Genomic DNA, 16540 nt, shown 5'->3' with positions numbered 1-16540 from the left:
CTACTTTTGTATCACTTGTGATACCTTCAAAGAAGTACTGAAGGTACTATCATGTATGAAGGCAGACAAATCTCCAGGGCCTGATCAGATATATCCAAGGACATTGTGGGAATCCAGAGGAAATTGTGGGAGCCCTGGTTAAAATTTACAAGTCATCCTTGAATCCAGGAGAGGTGCCGGAAGACTGGAGGGTGGCAAATGATGTGCCTCTTTCCAAGAAGGGCTGCAGGGAAAATGCTGGGAACTCCTACCGAATGCTGAGGCACCCCACTAGTCACAGGCCTCCAGTCCGAGAAGCAACCTTCCACCATCACCCTCTGCCTCCTTCCATAAAGCCAATTTGCTATCCATTCAGCTATCTCTCCTTGAATCCCTTGCAATCTAACCTTCCAGAACTATTTCCAGAATTGATTTGTTAGGCATAAAGTGATCATTGCTCAGCCCAGAGTGGGGCTTTAATGGCCTGATACTGCAAATAGGATCAAAATGGAAAGTTATAGTGAGGGTTTCAGGTTCTCTCAGGGAACTCGTGTGCGATAGTTCGGTGCAACTCTGGAGACTTGTCACTGCTGTCCTAGAACGTGGAGATACAAGGAACTGCAGATGTTGGAATCCTGCTTAAGGATTCCTGCGGAGGGGATGGAGAAACAACGTTTTGGTTCAGGATCCTTCTTCAGACTATTTTGAAGTGTTAGTGTAGGGGTACAAAGATACGGTATTTTGGTGAGGACAGACTATTGAAGATTGGAGAGGGAAAGAGTCGGAATGGGTGGGGGCAAATGGTGAAATCGTGACAGGGATTTGGGGCTGGGGTTAGACCCTGGGTCTGAAGAGCGCAGAAGGGAAGAAGGGAGCGGTGGGGGAGGGTAAATAGTCTGGGGAAGGGATGATCGGAACAGAGGGGAGGGGGGTGATGTCAGGTCTTGTAGATTAAGTAGTCTGAAGAAGGATTCCAACCCCAAACATCACCCATTATTTTTCTCCAGAGATGCTGCAAGGGCCGCTGCGTTACTCCAGAACTTTGTGTCAGTCATTGGTAAAAAACAGCATCTGTAGTTCCTTCCTACACATTGAAGAAGGGGCCTGACCTGAAATATCGCCTATCCATTCTCTCCACATATGCTGCCTGACCTGCTGAGTTATTCCAGCACTTTTTGTGTTATATGAGAGCTTGTTTGGATACAGCGCCCTCCATAATGTTTGGGACAAAGACCCATCAATTATTTATTTGCTTCTGTATTCCACAATTTGAGATTTGTAATAGAAAAAAAAAATCACATGTGGTTAAAGTGCACATTGTCAGATTTTAATAAAGGCCATTTTAATACAGTTTGGTTTCCCCATGTAGAAATTACCGCAGTGTTTATACATAGCCCCCCCATTTCTGGGCACCATAATGTTTGGAAATGAAAGTAGTCATGTTTAGTATTTTGTTGCATATCCTTTGCATGCAATGGCTGCTTGAAGTCTGCGATTCATGGACATCACCAGTTGCTGGCTGTGTTCTCTGGTGATGCTCTGCCAGGCCTGTATTGCAGCCATCTTTAGCTTTTGCTTGTTTTAGGGGCTAATCCCCTTCAGTTTTCTCTTCAGCATATAATAGGCATGCTCATTTGGGTTCAGATCAGGTGATTGACGGTCACTAAGAATTTACCTTTTTTTTGCTTTGAAAAACTCCTTTGTTGCTTCAGCAGTATGTTTGGGATCATTGTCTTGCTGTAGAATTAACCGCCGGCCAATGAGTTTTGAGGCATTTGTTTGAACTTAAGCAGATAGGATGTGTCTGTACACTTCAGCATTCATTATGCTACTACCATCAGCAGTTGTATCATCAATGAAGATAAACGAGCCAGTACCTTCAGCAGCCATACATGCCCAGGCCATAACACCCCCACGACCGTGTTTTACAGATGAGGTGATATGCTCTGGATCTGAGGCAGTTCCTTCTCTCCTCCATACTTTGCTCTTGCCATCACTCTGATATGTTCATCTTTGTCTCATCTGTCACAAGACCTTTTCCCAGAACTGTGGTTGTTCTTTTAAGTACTTCTTGGCAAACTGTAACCTGGCCATCCTATTTTTGCAGCTAACCAGTGGTTTGCATCTTGCAGTGTAGCCTCTGTATTTCTGTTCATGAAGTCTTCTGCCGACAGTGGTCATTGACAAATCCACACGCGACTCCTGAAGAGTGTCTGTGATCTGTTGAACAGGTGTTTGGGGGATTTTTCTTTATTATCGAGTGAATTATTCTGTCATCAGCTGTGGAGGTCTTCCTTAGCTTGCCCGTCCTTTGTGATTAGTAAGCTCACCAATGCTCTCTTTCTTCTTAATGATGTTCCAAACAGTTGCTATTAGTAAGCCTAGGGTTTGGCTGATGCCTCTAACAGTTTTATTCTTGTTTCTCAGTCTCATAATACCTTCTTTAACTTTCATTGGCACAACTTTGGTCCACATGTTGATAAACAGCAATAAAAGTTTCCAAAGGTGATGGAAAGACTGGAGGAAAGACTAGGTGCTGAGAGCTCTCTTATACCTGCATTAAGGAGGCATTAAAGCACACCTGAGCAATTATAAACAGCTGTGAAGCCATGTGTCGCAAACATTATAGTCCCCTGAAATGGGGGGCCTCTATATAAACACCGCTGTAATTTCCTCATGGTGAAACCAAAAATGTATAAAAATACCCTTTAATAAAATCTGACAATGTGCACTTTAACCATACGTAATTTTGTTTCTATTACAAATCTCAAATTGTGGAGTACAGAGGCAAATAAATAAATGATGGGTCTTTGTCACAAACATTTTGGAGGGCACTGTACATTGTGAAATTCTGAGATAAACTTTCCAGAAGTAATTTCTTAGATTAGCCTTTAAGTTTCTCTTTCTTCAAGCGTCCTAGTTCACAGTTGCCAATACATTATTGAGCAAAACCCTTAATAATATATTAGTCATAAATGTAAAAATGTGGTTAGTCTGCTTAATGACAAGAGTGGGGTTCAGATAATTAGATGTCACTGAGGGCACTGCTGAATATTTTAATTCATTTCAAAAATTAAAAGCCTTATGAGAGTTAAGATTAGCTTCATCTTACCTGTGGATGGAGTGAGGTCATTGGGGGTTTCTTTAAAATGAGCACTTTAATTGCTGACTTTCACAAGAGCTCATGTTAGAAAATGGCACGATTATCTAATAAATGTACACGACAGTGAACAGGGGTGCTGAGGTGCGGTAAACGAGCGCATTTTGGGGATGGGAATGAAAGCAACATTTTTCAAAGAAAAAAATCAGTCATTTGAAGCTTCCACCATTTGAAGCATACAATTAGGTTACTTACTGTACATAAGCTTTGGACAGGAAAGAACATTTAATATGCATGAAATCAAAATGAACTTGAAAAAGATTGGATGCACACAGAATTGAAAAGAAAAATAGCGAATTTTACATTTCTAATGAAACCCATCATCAAAACTCCAGGGTATTCTATCTGAAACTTAAACTTGGTTTCCTTCTTTCAAATGCTAACTGATCTGCTCCACGCTGTACACTTTTCTACACATTTTGGGCTTTTAATAGTTTGCAATCCCCTCAGTTAAATATTGGTCTTGCAATAGTTGAACATCTTTCCCAATATTGAAGATAGACAAAAAGTGCTGGAGTAACTCCGCGGTTCTGTGAGTAACAGCATCTCTGGAGATAAAGGATGGGTAACTTTTCAGGTCGGAACCCTTCTTCAGCCCTTTCCCAATATTGAGCTGGGAGGGAAATAAGAGCTTAATTTTTCTTAAAATAAATCAACGATGAAGCAGCATAAATAAAGAATAGTGAATTATGCTCCTGAGCACTCTGGGCATTGACGCTGATGTACTAGGATACAGGGGCTCTCTGTATGGGTAACTGGCATTAAAAACATCCTTTCTGTATAAAACACAACATGCACAGTCTAATATTTTAACACACTATAGCCATGCACCTGCTGCAATTCCATCCCTTGGATCACTGTCAACTTTAAGTTCAAATTAAAATTTCAGGACCTTCACAATTGTGTCCAAATACCATCTTTCTCAGGTTTCTGCCTCTTTTATTACCAAGTATGTTTTATACGGATTGCAAAGAACCATCGAGTTAACAAGTTTGAATGGCAAGGCAGCAGGGAACAAAACCCATCAACGTTTCACCACCCTCACATCACAGAGATTTGTTTGTTTCTCCTCTCGGTTCAAAGGCTCTGACCCCTGCTAAGGGACATTGATGGAGTCATCCTCCGGTAATTCAGCCAACTGGCCAATTAGTCATTTGGAACTCCGAGTCCAGGAGCACTATAATCACCAGATGCTTGTACTTCTGCAGATGGGGTGGTTGCACAACAACAGTACTGGGAGGAGCGATAACGAAGTTGCAACTAACACCACAACCAACTAATCACAGGGAAGGGTCTCGACCCAAAACGTTGCCTATTTCCTTCGGTCCATAGATGCTGCCTCACCCGCTGAGTTTCTCCAGCATTTTTATCTACCTTCGATTTTCCAGCAAAATTACAGTTCCTTCTTAAACAACTAATCACAGACTGGTAACTTGTTGAATTGTGAAAAATAATGCATTTTCTCTATAATAATCATGACATTCGTTGTATCCACAAAATCATGGAGGTTAATGTAATTATATTTCTTCTATTTTTTAATAAGTGCACAGTGGCGCAGCGATAGTGTTGCTGCCTTACAGTGCCAGAGACCCGGGTTCGAACCTGATTATGGGTGCATGTCTGTACGGAGCGTGTACGTTCTCCATGACCAGGGTGGGTTTTCTCTGGGAGCTCCGGTTTCCTTCCACACCCCAAAGACATACAGGTTTGTAGGCTAACTGGCTACAAACCTGTAGGTTGTAGAGTCATAACTGGTGAAATTACAGATGCACCATAGAAAGCATTCCGTCAGGATGCATCACAGCTTGGTTTGGTAACTACTTGTGTAGATTTATTAGAATGGCCAAATCACTGAGTGATCATAAGGCTACAAATAACTTATTGTCCTTGTAGAAGCTCCACTGGTGTAAATTGCTAAAAAACTCTTGCATTAGCAACTGATCTGTGCATCATTATGTTTGGGGATGAGGGTGGCCATAGGTGCTGGGTGCCTCAAATAGAGCTATGTGTCAGGTGAACAATATTGGTGAACTGAAATGTTCAACTAAATTGTGCAATTAAAAAGATTAGAAGCTTTTGCTGGCTCTTTTCAGGCAAAGGGTAACAAATCCTTTTATTAAAACCAGATTTAGCAGTATGTAGCAGCAAGAAGCAAAACAAACATGTTCAAACAGAGGTCAAGATTTTGAAAGCAAGGTTTTGAACAAAATCTCTGTGGCACAGTGGCACAGCAGTAGTGCTGCAGCCTTACAGCACCAGAGTCCCAGGTTCGATCCTGAACTACGCGTGCTGTCTGTACGGAGTTTGTACGTTCTCCCTGTGCCCACGTTGTTTTCTCGGGGTGCTCCGATTTCGTCCCACACTCCAACACGGTACAGGTTTGTAGGTTAATTGGGCTGTGTAAATTGTTCCTTGTGTGTAGGATAGTGTTGTTGTGTAAGGGGTAATCGCTGGTCAGTGTGGAGTTGGAGGGCCAGAGGGCCTGTTTCCACGTAGTATTTCTAAACTCTGGTAAGGAGTTTTAGCGCAGTGAACAGACATAATCTGCACTCTCTGATGCTCTGAACCTCTGACACATGAGCAAGCCAAAACAGACCTGAGAATTTGTAAATGTCAGACCCATGTATCCTCAATGGTGATGATGCAGGCTAGAAAAAAACTGCACGGCAATCCTGAAACCCGAATTAGTATCTCAGTGACATGCTGCTTGATGGTTGCAAGCAGAACAACTTTGGGTTAATGGTGAGGAATACAGCACACAACCTGGCATGAGTAAATTACAAAAAGAGACAGGAAAAATCCAAAATTCCCTGAAGAGGTGCTCCCTCAACGAGCAAATGGTGACATCAACTGAGCACATCTGTTCTCATCTTGTTCCAAAACTGTAGATAAAGAGTTAGCAGTGAAGCACTGCTCAGACAAAGAAAGACCTTTCTCTCCAATTCAAAAGACTGACAAAGGGAGAACAATACTTTATGTGGAAAGGACCTTTTTGGCCCCTCTCGCTTCAACATTTTTCTTTTATAATCAATTACAAATTGGATTGAGTTGCATGAAAACATTTCTTTACAGCACTACAATTTTCTACATAGATCAGCTGTCCCTGTCACCACATCATGCTTAGGTTCCCAATGGAGTCATTTAACTTGAACAGACCCTGCACTGCTCCCCAGATGCTGCTAAATTTGGCAGGGGACGAACGCACTGAATGTGGAGATTGACAAAGGCAGCAGTCCAAAAAATGTTTATTTAAATCAGAATGCATTGTTGCAATGAGCTACTGAATGCATTTAAGTCAGCATCATTTCTCCCATATGCCCAAGGAATTACTTCCATGAATAATGCCCTCACCATCCCTGAATTACTTTAGTATGAACCACACAACATTTTTTCCCCACTAAACAGCCTTATGTGGAGCTTGGAATGTAAAAGGAACATTCTGATACATATTTAGGGTTTCAAGTGTTGTTTTATATATAAAAAAACATAACCTATATGTTTTGCATTCAGTGCAAATGCTCCAGGGCAGTGTGAACCTGATATAAGATTTTGACATGCAAGTTAAGACCAGTTTCCCAAGATATTATCAGAAAAAGATAATTTAAAACATTTATTGTCTTTCAAATTTGTGCATCAAATTATTGAAGTCAAGATTGGGAAGCTATATGGTTTGAAGAGGGGTCCCGACCTGAAACATCCTTTTTCCTCAGAGATACTGCCTGACCTGCTGAGTTATTCCAGCAATTTATGTCTATCTTTTGTAAATGTTTGGCTTGTTGTGCTTAAAACTAGGGCAACCATTTTATGAACATGCACATTTATCACCATCCGAGTCTGCCCATCTGCTCAATATTCCCAGTGCAGTGCCCAGCTGTTGATTCAATGTGCAGTGTGCATAATAAAATAGGCATCAGCACCCTGCACAGCTCCAGATTCAGGGACAGTTTCTTCCCAGCTGTTATCAGGCCAGTGAACCATCCTATCAACAACTAGAGAGCGGTCTTGAGCTACTCTCTACTTCATTGGAGACCTTCAGATTGTCGAATGGTCTCCAATGAGGTAGATTGCAGCTCAGACCGCTCTCTAGTTGTTGATCTCTAATCGGATCTTACTGGACTAATTGCACTAAACGCTCCCTTTATCATATATCTGTACACTTACTTGGATAGCTCGACTGTAATCATGTATGGTCGTTCTGCTGACTGGTTCGTACGCAATAAAAGCTTATCACTGTACCTCGGGACACATGCCAAAAACTAAGCTAAACTATCTGTACAAAATTCTGGCATTCAACTTGATCTTAGCTGATCTGAATTTTTGCCTCACTTCCATTTCTCAAGACTCTTCTCCACAACCCTTGACGCTTGTTCAAAAATCTGCCTTAGTCTTAAACATATTACGTAATTTTGTATTCCTGCCCCAAAGTGGTAAGGTCCAGAAACAATGCATTATCCCCATCTTAACTTGGTGAACTCTTATTCTGAATCTCTGCTCCTAGCTCTAGACTTCTCCATGAAGGAAATCATCTTAATACCTTCCATGTCAAAGTCATTTATAATCTTACTTGTTTCAATAAGATCACATTTATATTTCAAGATTCAAGATTGAAGATTCAATTTAATTGTCACATGTACCAATTAAGGTACAGTGAAATTTGAGTTACCATACAATCATACTAAGTAAAAAGCAAAAATACACACAGCACATAAAATAAAGTTTAACATAAACATCCACCACAGTGGAATTAACATTCCTCACTGTGATGGAAGGCAATGAAGTTCAGTCATCTTCCTCCTTTGTTCACCCGTGGTCGGGGCCTTTGCCAACGGTCCGCTGTTCAAGCCCTCTCGTCGGGATGATCGTAACACTCTGCAGCATGGAGCTCCCGAGTTGGCCGCTTCTTACCGGAGACCGCTGCTTCACGGTGTTAAAGTCCACAGGTCCCGCGGTCGGAGCTCCAAAACTGGCGATCCTCGGCAAAAGATCCCAGACTCCTCGATCGTAAGTCCGCGCCACACCCGCGTCTTGAAGCTCCGGGCCAGTCTCCAGGGAAGACTGCACCACTCCACATTGTAGGCCATAAAGCGGGGGGGGGCGGACGGAAATGCGACACGGAGAGAAATTGCATCTCCATCGAGGTAAGTGACTGAAAAAGGTTTCCCCCGATCCCCTCCCCGCACCCCCCACATAAAACATACCAAGAGACAGTAAAACAAACATTCAAGACATACTTAAAATAATAAAAACAGAGAAGGGACAAGACAGACTGCTGGAGAGGCGGGCATTACGGGCGTCACCTGGTGGTATTTCTAAATATCACTCAGTTGGCTCCAACCTGCCCAATTTTTCTTTACGTCAACTCATTCATCCCAAGACTGAACTTAGTAAAACATCTCAAAATGGGCTCTCGTGTCAGTAGATCCCTCCACAAATAAGGAGACAAATATTACAAAAAAAAACCTCAGGGGTGGTCTTACCAATGACCAGCACAGTTGCAATAAAATGTTTCTACATTTGTAGAAAATTATAAAACTACAGATGCTGTAAATCTGAAATGGGAACAGAAAATGCTGAAAATTCTCTGCAAGTCAGGCAGCATTTGGGGAGAAAGATAAAAGATACAAAGTTAACGACGTAAGTCTGATTCAAGGCCATCAACCTGAAATGTTAACTCTCCACAGATAGTGTGTGATCTATTACTAATTTTCTGCTTTTATGCTCTGCTTTTCCAATCTAATAGAAGTCAGCAACTGTTACAATAAACATTGCACTTTAATTTTGCACAAGACTTTCAACAATAGAGATACAACGTCAAAACAGGACCTTCAGCCCGTCAAATCAGCGCCTACCAGCAATATCCTAAACACTAGGGACAATTTACAGAGGTACAAACCTGCAAGTCTTTGAAGCCTGGAAGGAAAGGGGAATACCCGGAGAAAGCCCATGTGGTCATAGGGAGAACGCACAACCTCAGTACAGACAGCACCCAATGGTCAGAATCGAACCCAGGTCTCTGGCGCTGTAAAGCAGCAACTCTACTGCTGCGCCACCACTGTAACCCTGTGCCACCATTACTTCTGATTACACTACAATCTTGCACCATTCTGCTGTTTTGCACTCTTCATTGTACTTATTGCATTTATCATTCCTGTATTAGCGCTGTTCACGCTATGAGCTTCCTGATGAACAAGGAATTTAGTTGCACCATGATGTATACAACAATAAACTAATCTGAATCTGAAATTCTACTTTGTGGCCCATGGGGAAACTATTCCATCAGCTCATTGCGTGCCCCGCAAACAATGGAGGGCAATCAAATTAGCTGTCAGATTGACGAAGGAACATCAAATTCAGTCAATCAATGACTGAAGAAAATCAAAAATAGAACTGCAGCTGCTGAAAAGTTGAAAAAAAAGGAAAATGTTAAAAATAACTCAGCAGGCCAGGCAGCATATGTAGAACAAAAATATTAACATTTCAGGTCTGGGAACTAAAACACTGAATAGAAAGTTTTTAATTTCAATTATTAAATGTTTGTTTGCAAATGAAACAAGATGAAACAAAATTCTCTCTCACTCAAGGAATATTGCCCAAATTGCCCAGTATTCATAATCATAATTTATTAGTCAAGTATGTTTTGCCATATATGAGGAATTTGGTTTGCCATAGTCATACCAAAAAAGCAACAAGACACACAGCTACATAAAAATTTGAAATAAACATCCACCACAGTGGCTCCTCCACATTCCCCACTGTGATGGACGGCAATAAAGTCTTATCTTCTTTCCACCTTTCCTCCCGCGGTCGGGGAAGTTGAACCATCCGCAGCCGGCGATCGAACTCCTACTTCAGGGTGGTCTACGCTCCCAGCATCGCTGGGAATAAAGCACCACTGAACCATCCTGCTTTGATTTCTGATCTCCAGCATTTGCAGTTTGAACGTTTTGAAGAAAGCAAAGGTGATCTATGAAATCAGAGACCTTCAGAATAGAAAGAAGCCACTCATTTCACATCACCTATGCTGGCTCTTGGAATTAGAAATCATACTTTATTCCATCCCCCCATTTTCCCTGTAGTGGAACAACTCTCGCAATCTCCAGTAAATGCCCAAATCACAATTACAGTAAGTATACTTAAACTAAGTTTTACCGTGAGTAGAGAGCAGTATGGTGTTGGTCAAGATAATGAGATGCAGTGTTTCCACTTTATTTCAGAAAACCAATTAAAAGGTAGATACGTCATCAGTCAAACTGTTTAGAAGATTTTTGTTCTAATTACATTGAAACAGGATTTCACACATAAATACTCAAGGATTATGAACCCATAATCCCTATCACTAAATATTGCTTTAAACTGAATTTTGAAATAAACCATCTTCCTTAACACTTGCCCTACATCAAAGCTCAAGAGAAATTAATTTGCTTCAATATTTTCAAACATAGATCTTCAAACGTCTACTTTCCTGTTCTGGGAATTACAAACCAGACCAGACCTTGAGAAGAACCATCACAAACAAGTTTTCATATACAACATAAATCAAAAATTAACCAACTTGGGTAGAAACACATTGATGATGTCCTCAAAGAAATATGGTTCAAACAACTTGCGCCATATATCTCATGCTGCCTACATAATTGAGAGCTTCCAAAAAAATATTACATTCTACACAAGTTAAAAGTTAATGAAAATAAAATGCAGGAAATTGAAAAACAGTGGTAGAGTTGCTGCCTTAGAGCGCCAGAGACCTTAGGTGCTGTTTGTATGGAGTTTGTACATTCACCCTGTGACAGCATGGGTTTTCTCCCGGTACTCCAGATTCCACCCAGGCTCCAAAGACGTGCAGATTTGTAGGTTATTCGGCTTCTGTAAGTCATCCCTAGTGTGTCGGATAGAACTAATACATGGGACAGCGTGGACTCAGTGGGCCGAATGACCTGTTTCCAAGCTGTATAACTGCCAAATACCGTAAATAAATAGCTTGCAAAAAGTATTTTGCAACTGTGGAAATTCTCAATTATAAATTGATCCTGCAGAACACACCAATTACATGCCATCCAACATAAAGACTAGGAAATGAAAATAAAAATATGATTATGACAAGAGATATTCGTCACATGAATAACATTTTAAAACTTGGCATGGCCGAATCATTGCTTTACTTCCCAATCCAGGGATTTGAGCACAAAATCTAAGCTGATGCTCTGGTGTTTCTGCTCATTTAGAACTGCTGTCGATTGCTGATATATGCTATCCTTGATCGGTCCGGAAAATCATGTGCTACTGTTTTGAAGCAGAAGAGTCCCGTTATCACATTTCAAAAGGGCAGTGTTGCCTGAAGTCTATTTTAATTTCTCAATTGTCATAGTGGCAGCACAGTGGCACATGCGGTAGACTTGTTGCCTTGCAGTGCCAGAGATCCAGGTTCAATTCTGACCTTGGGTGCTGTCTGTACGGGATTTGTATGTTCTCCCTGTGACTGCATGGGTTTTTTCTGGGTGCTCCGTTGGGGCAAAGGGCCTGCTTCCACCCTATATCTCCAAACTAAATTAAATAATTAAGAAACATGATATAGTCATTATTGTTTTGCAGCTTCGGATGCAACAATGCAAAATTTAGTCTGATTTTGTGATATTAGTGCAATGTAAATATATTGATCAGGATTTAGTTAAATGTTAGATTTTTATTCAATACACTTCAATCCATGTAGTGGTTGAGGCAGGTATAATAACTTCATTTAAAAGACACTAGACCAAGAGGGACCTGTTGCGGTGGGGGGGTCGGCCTGCAGCGTCTCACACACACTAACCACCCCCCCCCCCCCCTTGATATTATATAAATATTATTAATTTGCTCATTTTACCCCATCCCCCGCCCTATCCACACGCATAACCCCCACTGTCAGGCGTGGCAAGTGAGGGGGGGGGGGGAGGGGTGGGGGAGGGGGAGGGGGAGAGAGGGAGGGAGTAGAGATTGAAGGGTGGCTGTGGGGGTGGGGGGGAGGGTGCGGCGTCACAGGGGAGGGCTGGTTCCCGAACACAATACTCCACCACTTACCCATAGGTCCCAATATTCACCACTCCCTGGAGAGGGGGGGGGGGGGGGCAGAGAGAGATGGGGGGGGGGGGGGGGGCAGAGAGGGATGGGGGGGGGGGGGCAGAGAGGAAGGGGGGGGGGCAGATAGGAAGGGGGGGGCAGAGAGGGAGAGGGAGAGGGAGGGGGGGGGGGGGGGGGGGGGGAGAGAGGGAGGGGGGGAGAGGGAGGGGGGGGCAGAGAGGGAGGGGGGGCAGAGAGGGGGGCAGAGAGGGGGGGGGCAGAGAGGGAGGGGGGGGCAGAGAGGGAGGGGGGGGGGGGGGAGGGGGGGGCAGAGAGGGAGGGGGGCAGAGAGGGAGGAGGAGAGAGGGAGGGGGGGCAGAGAGGGAGGGGTGCAGAAAGGGAGGGGACAGAGGGTGGGGGTAGAGGCAGCACCTACCCAGGTGGTAGAGCAGCAGACTACCCACCAGGGCCGGGCCCGAGCTAGGGTGCGGCCGGCATGGACCCAAGCGAGGCCCGGAGTGAACTGCGGACGGTCAAAAGCAGCGGAGGGGTGGCCGATCGTGGCTTCCGCGAGGGGAAGCCCACCCACCCGAGTGATAGACTATCGGGCTGGGGAGGCGGAGAGGAGGTCGTCCCCCGTGACGGGATCACCAGCGAGGAAAAGGCGTCACGATTCCCCGAGTCCCTGCGATTGACAGAGGAATCGCAGGTCTCTATAGATGGAGTAATGGCCGCCATGATGAACTTCCCATCGCCCTGTCCCGCACCCTCACCCATGCCCACGCGACGACGTCGGCCGCCACAATGTTCCAGACCTTCAAGGAGCCCAGCAGAGCGCGCAGCAAGACCTAAGCAGTAGTTTAAAAACGCTAAGTGACAAATTTAAAGAAGTGAAAGTTAAGAGGCCAATGAATACAGAACACAGAACAGTGGTGACGTTACTCGCAGCGCGAGCAGAGGCAGGCAGGCAGAGCCATTGTGAAGTCATCAGCGAGACCATCTCGTTTATTTATCAGGTTATTTGAATTTTTTGAACATTTTCATAAATAACTCGGGAAATAATGCATCAAATTTTCAGATGAGGCGATTTTTGACATCAGGGTGTAAACCTCTATCGGAATATGTAAAAATGTCACCGTTAGCGCATCCTGTTTTCGAGGTGATGTGAATCACAGAGACAAACAAATAAACACACACACAAATACACAAATAAATACACACACATCCAAGATCAGAATTTCATAATTATAGAGATTTGTACAGATGCATGGATAAGAAAGGTTTAGTGGGAGATGGGCCTAACAGGATTAGATTAGATGGGGCATCTTGGTCGGCATGGACAAGGGTCAAAGGGCTGGTTTCCGTGCTATCTAACTCCTCAATATAATTCTGTGCTGTCAAGTTGTCAATTACTTTTGCTCTTGTGTAGACATCGGTGCGACAAGGTGGATGTCAAGGGCAGCAATTGAAATTTCAGTGAATGACTTGTCTTGCACTTTAGGAAGCTCATTTTCACGGCCTTTCAAAAGCAAATGTGGGCATTTAACCTCTGCATTACATGTGGTTCACAGCTGGATGCTTAAAACATCAACATTGATTTTATCACGTTGGTAGTATTGCAATAAATTGTTAAGGCTAAATAGATAATGCTTTCATTCCTTAACATATAGGTTAATGAGTGATTTAACTGAGACGATTAGGATCTTTAAAGATAAATACTTAAGTAGATGGAAACAATTCCAACCTATGTGAGGAATCTTAGACAAGGAGACGAACTTTAGTATCAAAGTCAGCCCATTCAGGATAAACTGGGACAATGATGGGAATATGGAATACTCTTCCACAAAAAGCAGAACTTTCAGCAACACAGATTTATCGGGCAACTGAATCATCCTATCAACAAATAGAGAGTGGTCCTGATCTACTTTCTACTTCACTGGAGACCCCCTTGGCTCTATTTTATTGGACTTTAACTTGCACTAAGCATTATTCCCTTTATTGTGTATCTGTACAGTGTGGATGGTTTGATTGTATTCATGTATAGCTTTTCCGCTGATTAGTTAGCACACAACAAAAGCTTTTCACTGTACCTCAGTACATGTGATAATAAACTAAACTAAATTTAGAACTACTTTGCGTAAGCCATGGGGTGAATGGTGTGCACATTTTTGCTCCAGATGGTTTTATATTTATTTTGAACACTTATTAGTGTTAAGCTGCAGAAAGCATTTCTACTCTAAAGTTACAATATATTTTTGGACAGGTTTGATTTGAAAACTGCAGGGAAAATCAGGCAAAGTATGAGCGACTATAATGTCTAAAATATATTTTGTCTTTTACTTCAGTAAATCTGTTACTTCTAAAACACCCCAGGCCATTCACATGACTATGAAACTGCTCCATCTGTCTGATGCAATTTCATTTGTACATGGAATCAGTAAATTATCACTGGGACAATATCTATTTTAGTGTCTGTCTCAATGGTGATTCAATTCTAAATTATATCCCTTTTCACATTTGCTGTTTTATTTGGCATCCAAACTTGGCATATAAAATCCCAAACAATATTCAAATTCATATCCCCAAGCAGCAAATGTGGCCAAATCACCAATTCATCTCGGTCACACAATTGCTTTTGATCATTCCATGTGATGTCTTTGTAAATTTAACCCTTCAACAGCAAAGTTTAAAAAGATAATACAACATAATTATATCCCATTAATTGTAAATATGAATAAATCAAAGCATGTTCCACATCATGGTTCCACTAATAGATTATTAGTGACGGCACGGTGGTGCTGCAGTAGAGTAGCTGCGTAATAGCGTCAGAGACCCGGGTTCGATCCTGACCACAGGTGCTGTCTGTACAGAGTTTGTACGTTCTCCCCGTGACCTGCATGAGTTTCTTCTGGATGCTCCGGTTTCCTCCACACTCCAGACATATAGGTTAGGTTTATAGGTTAATTGGCATCTGTAAAATTGTAAATTATCCCTAGTGCGTTGGATAGTGCTAGTGTATGGGGTGATCACTGGTCAGCACGGACTCAGTGGGCCAAAGGGCCTGTTTCCACGCTGTATCTCAGAAGTTTAAAGTAAAGTCTAAAGTATAAAATGTGAACAACAGATCTCTGAGCCAGCTCTGATAAGATGGTACAATTAGTTTATGTTGCGTAACCACATTCTTGCCTCCAAATTGCATGCTGCGTACTTCTTTGATGCCTTTCCTTGTTCCAAAGGTCTATCACTAGCATGGATCATGAGGATGCCAACATGCATGGATGAATCAATCACAAAGAGTTTTGCTGGGATAATGAACTAAAAACAGGACACGTATTCCTTGATCTTTCTCTCTCGGATACAGCCCACTGATCTCTCTCATTGATCAGCTCCTGTTGACTTCACTGCTATTGTCCTCACCATGCTGGGTTCTCACCGATGAACTGCTTGGTTTCAAACCATGCATTGTGATAAATTGACATTGCAAGCTTATAGTATCACAGCAAATACAACCATTAATAAACTAAAAGAACTATTTGAATATTAGAATGAACATTAGACTTGCTGTAACAATATAGGAGACTACCACTCACTATCAACTTGTTTCTTGTTTCCATTGGAACTGGCAAGTCCTCATGCAAGGTTATCCATTGCAATTTTAACCCATTTTTTTCTAGTCCCCACAGACACTGCCTCATCTGCTGGGTATTTATCGCTGTGGTTTTGGATGTCAGCAACAACTCTGACCTGATACCATTTTATAAATGGTGCAGTATCTGTGGATCACAAATCCATCAACATTAGTCCCACCTGCCCGGGTTTGGCCCATATTCCTCTGAATCTTTCCTGTCCGTGTACCTGTCCAAATGTCTTTTAAATGCTGTTATAGTATCTGCCTCAATTCATTTACGCACCACACCCTCTATGTAAAAGAGTTGCCCCTTAGGTTCCTTCGACATCTTTCCCCTTTCACCTTAAACCTATGCCCTCTGGTTCTTGATTCCCCAACTTGATTCCTGTGCAAATAAACAGAACTTGCAGGTTTCCCAAGGGACAAGGGGAAAAGACTGAGAAAGCAAAGTAAAAAATGATGGGGAAAAAATTGAAATATATGAAAGAAAACTGGACATCATTGAGAGTAACTAAGTTATTGCCATAATTGTTATTTCAAGTGTGCATGCTAAAATTGAGTTCCCCCAGATTGGCTTTATTTACATTAAATATTTACATTATTTTGTTGTCGCAATATGTACCAAAATGATTGCTTTTTCCTGCATTAGAAAAGTAATTACAACTCTTAACACTTTTTTGGCTTTCAATCATTTTTGTACATTTAGAATTTGTGAAATTTATCATAGACACATGTCCTTT

This window comes from Leucoraja erinacea, chromosome 11 (assembly GCF_028641065.1).
Source record: "Leucoraja erinacea ecotype New England chromosome 11, Leri_hhj_1, whole genome shotgun sequence".
Lineage (NCBI taxonomy): Eukaryota > Metazoa > Chordata > Chondrichthyes > Rajiformes > Rajidae > Leucoraja > Leucoraja erinaceus.
This window is presented reverse-complemented; position numbering follows the sequence as displayed.